The following is a 5232-nucleotide window of genomic DNA, read 5'->3' on the forward strand; positions in this document are numbered from 1 at the left end:
TGCATGAGATATAAGCATTTGGCCACTAGGTGTCAACATTACACAACTTCTACAGTCTTGATCTTGACTGAAGTCTGTAAAGCATACTGTATTAATAAAAATACAACAACCGTTTGACAAAGACACATTTGGCATCGAGTGACTGGCATTCGTTTACAATGAAAACCCCTCAGACTAAATACGATGGAGATGAGATAATTTCTCAAATACTTCCTTTGCAATGACTGTGAAGGTAGACACATAACAAAAGAGACATTTGGTGAGAACTCCTCTGTTAAACACAGTGAGCCAGCAGAGTGAACAGGGAGTGGGAATAGAATTAACCTATTTACAAGTAAACTGGTTGATGGAGTGTGTTTGGATGAGAATAATCAGGCTAATGAAGATACCTGGGGACTCTGCTCTATCAGAGAACTGCATGCTGTCCTCTCTATCCAGCAAGTGATCATATCAGAGTCTAATTATTTACCGTGAAAGGACATGAAAAAGGATTAATCAAGGAAATCTGACTGATTAAATCTTCAAAGCCAGCACTGAAGTGCATTTGCTATTAGGGAAGAAGGTTGTGGTCGGGGCTTTTATCCTTGAGGGGGGAAAATGAAGGATCAAAAAAAGAAAAAGAAAGAAAGACGGTGCTCTCCAGGACTGTTGGCACACTGAGTAAAGGAGAGGAAAGAAACGCAAAAAAAAAAATGGCTAGATAAACAACACAGTTGGCACGATTTGAAGTAAAAGTGTTTTTTGATGCTTTTTAAAAATGCTTTTTGGTAAACTTACCTTTGATTTTATGTGATAAGATTTTCAGAGTTAATGAGGCAAACAATGTGTTTTGTTTCTGATGAAAGTGGAAGCTAAATATAGAAACAAACACACTATTTGATTAGTTAGATAATTAAAACACTCCCAGATGGCAGTAGTCTCTCCTAGCAGGACAATGCACACGTCAAAGAAAAATCTCAGGAACACCAGAAGGAACATCATCGGGAGCCTTACAGAGCTGGTCTCCAAATTCCTGGGAATGTGATATGATTAAGCATATTTAGGACTCAGTGGAATAAGCATGACAGACTGGAGCCCTACAACCCACAACCCACAGCCCACTGGACCTGTATAATGTACTACCAGCATCCTGGTGTCAGACCTGATAGGACGACGCCATGAGGGCTCACAGGTCAGAGCAGATTTAAGAAGATAATGTTAACTTGTACAGCTGACTGGTGTACAAACACATTATAAAGTGTTTTCAACCAGTTTTTAAAGATTTACATTTGCACGTCATACATAAAAATTTCAAGAAATACTTCATATTTGTTTAACAATAAATATGTACAGATACAAATACAGTACTTAACAAATTTGTCAGACCATCTGCCATAAAAACAAGAAAACAAACATTTTTGAAATCTGAAACTCATTTAAAACTAAACATTGTGTTGTTAGTTATATGGTTATGTTGTTATGTTATTCAAAAATATAATTTTAATTAAAACACTTAATTGCATTACTGTAATTATTACAGAAACATAAAAACTGATTTTGATATTTACCAAATCTGTTCATTTAGGGCAGCTGTGGCATTAATTTGTGTGTACATATAAAACTATAATTGAGGTATATATTTATACTAGTATAGTTTACTAATTATAATGTTGCGTTTTTACCTAAGAAAGAATCTTTTTTTTAAATTAATCTTAAATGGATAACTTCTACTTGTAATTGAGTATTTTTTACTGTTTCCTGTATTTATTTAAGTTTATAAATATTTTTTAAGCCAAATTAAAATTAATTTGTTTCAGTATAGTTTCAGTGGTCAGTGGTGTGGGAGAGAGGTTAGCCAAACCACATCTTTCTGCTCAAGCAAAGGTTTGTGGGTTGAAGAAGAAGTTGCGTCAAACTAACCTGCTGCACACATGAAAGGAGAACAAAGACATGAGCAAACACTGAAAATCCATATATAGATCACTGAGAGAGGAATGCAATGCACTGCATTACTCTGCAGGATGTTATGGTGAGCCATCTTATAAAGGTTTTATGACAGAGAGAGATTAGTTAAAGAGCAAAGGACAGGGCAGTCAGAAAATGTGTGCTTGTTTTACTCACGTTGTGAGGACATACATTTGTTTACATCGTCATATTGGAGGGAACTTGAGTACCTTTATTGATAGCATATTATAAGTTGTTAAACTGTAGAAAGGGGACGTGGTTTAAAGGTTAGCATTAAGTAAGTGGTGGTTATGGTTAGGGTAAGTAACCAGGAAATGAACATAATGTCCTCTGAAGTGATGTAAACTCAACTGTGTGTGTGTGTGTGTGTGTGTGTGTGTGTGTGTGTGTGTGTGTGTGTGTGTGTGTGTGTAACTGTATCCACTGATGAAATGTGCTTACTGCTCCAGTTTGTCGTCCTTCCTCACTGTCCCTCAGCCTAACCCCTTATCTGGCATGGTGCCAGAAGCTGTTGGTGTGTTGCTTTGTCCATAATAAACATGCAAATGAAATACAAGTGAATATGTCTGCCTTAAATTAAACTGGGATATAAGTTTACATGAGCACATCCTTAGAAGAGTCATAAAGTGACCCTGCCAAGACTGACTGGACACTACCATTAAGGCTTTTACAGCTTGCATTAAACACTTGGTGTTTTTAAACGGCCTGTCTCATTTACACAAGAACACTTCACACACTCAGTGTCTTTAAACTGTTCACATCATTTTAATAGACTGTAGTTAGCCACGCATTTATTCCCCATATTCCTCAGGTGACTACTTGGAGCGCACAAGGCAGACTAGAGCTCAGGCCGTTTAGCGTATCAGAATTAGACTGACATTTACTCGACATTGGGCCATGCGTCAATCTCACCTCAGCCCTTGCCTCCTTCTGCTCCACCTAATACTCCCCTACCTCTCCAAAATGACACTCGCAAGCACATTTAGGACATCCGATCTGAATCTACACCTTAACTGGCAGAAAGCAGGAAGCAACATGGTAGCGCACAGGAGTCCCACAGTATCATGTTTGTAAATTTTGTGTGACTATCTTCATCTTGCAGCCATCCACATTTAATTTCACCATCTCAGCTATACCAGTGCTTCGCGTTAGATGTTTCAGTAGGTGAGAAATGGAACTGGGTGACAGAGAGGCTGAGAGTGTTTTGGATTTGCAGTGGATCAGCATTTTAAAGAAGGCCACCTAGTGTAAAATTTACCTCCTGATGTTCGGTGCGTGATGTGAGTGAAAAAACAGAGTGTGGCACCAGGAGGCTGATGTCCTCAGGAAATTGCACAAGTGGAGACAATCAGTGCTTTGTCATCCCCACTATACTTCAGTGATAACTGACAAATCCGAACTTTTAATATCCTGATTAAAAGTTTGAAATGATGGAGATGGGAGAAAAAAAGAAACATTAAAACTGAAGTGCACCAGTTAAACTGGTCATTATGCAGTATTTAAAGCTGCACCAGTTAATGTTTTGATAAAAATGTTGATATAACCTGATTTTGCAGCTGTTTCTGTTCACTTCTTGCCGCTCTGACTGGATTATTTCCAGTCAGATACTGATGGGTGTTTTCAGCTCTGATGAATTCAGAGTTGATACTCTGGCAGCTACAATTAATTCCTGCACAATCAAAGGACACAAGCAGAGCTAAAACAGAGCTTTTTCACAGTGTGTCTTCTGTGCTGTCTCCCTCCCCTCACCCCCAACGGCAGATGGCTGCCCCTCCCTGAGCCTGGTTTCTTCCTGTTAAAAGGGCGTTTTTCCTTCCCACTGCCGCCAAGTGCTTGTTCATAGTGAGTTGGCTGGTTGTTTGGGTTTTTCTCTCTACTATAGTAGGATCTTGAACTGAGCTGAATTGAATTAAACTGAATTAAAAGAGAAACCAAATGAATGAATGTATGAATGCCTATGGTGGTATCGCAGTCATACACTATATATAAAAGATGGAAGTTGCTATAGTTTTTTATTATGTTTTTGAAAACTTAACTTGTTTGTTAACTTTTTTTCCCCAAACTACATGTTGTAAGTAAAGTTGTTGCACTTTTGTGTCTGTATCATTCTGTTCTGTCTGTTGTTGCACTGCCTCTGTTTTGTTTTGTTTTGGGGGGGGGGGGGGGGGGGGGGGTTGCGATTTTTGCGATTTTTCCTTGCACTTTATGTAGTGCTGTGTTGATTGTCTGTTACATGTTAAATGTAGCATCATGGTCTTGGAGGAACGTTGTACTGTACCACTTCGCATGGTTGAAATGACAATAAAGCCACTTGACGTCACTTAAATTGACAATCACAACACTTTTTGCAGCTAGAAGTGTCGCCCCCTGCTGGCTGTCAGTAAGAATCCAGAATTAAGACAGTACCACACACTTTGGTTTCAGTTTCAGCAGTCTGTCTTTAGAACAGCTTTTTAATGGCCCTTTTAAGTGAACTGACTGTTACTTAATGCAGATTTAAGATAATTTGCACAAAATCATTTATGGATAAAATGGCAACTTAAATTCCTGCTTACTGGCTGAAATAAATATAAAACGAGATTATTTAAAATACTGATCTAAAGCATTTATTTAGGGGTCTCACTTTTGCAAATGTGCCCAAATTGAGGGCTGTTCAAAGATAATGATGTGAAGCTAAAATGTTGTAAATCTTCATAAAGTTTCTAGCAACTTAAATTCTTACATATTGTCCATCTGTAATATATATAAGCCCTTCTGACACATTTGCCAAACTGAAATTCTTCAGCTTGTGCATAACAGGGATTGAACCGATAAGCAGAATCATCAAGCACATGTGGACAGAGCAGGATTTGAGCAAAGGGTTTTGACGATTGTGTAAATAACTCAGGCTTTGCTCATAACTCATTATAACAACCCGGTCATTCAACAAATGAGCAAACAAACCCTGTGGGGCAGGGCCATTTGTGTGGGAACCTGTTTCGATCTCAAACAAGCAAAAAGAATACACAGTTTATCTGTCCATAAGCCATCTGTTTCATCCACCAATTACACTTCCTTTGCTTCACCTTGTCAACAACTTCTTTCAAGTTTCAGTGACTTTCCACCATCTTCAAAACACACACACAACCACACACACACACGCAGACTTCAGTCCTTATTTCCTCTGATCTGCCATCCGTTGCTGGGTCTCCCCTCCTCTCTCCTGCCCCTCCTTTTCCATACACACACTCCCTCTCTGCCTGTATCTCCCTCCTTCCACAGTTGTCCTCACATATTAGGTTCCCCAGT

This window comes from Neolamprologus brichardi, chromosome 5, assembly GCF_056152115.1.
Source record: "Neolamprologus brichardi isolate AB-2024 chromosome 5, ASM5615211v1, whole genome shotgun sequence".
Taxonomy (NCBI): domain Eukaryota; kingdom Metazoa; phylum Chordata; class Actinopteri; order Cichliformes; family Cichlidae; genus Neolamprologus; species Neolamprologus brichardi.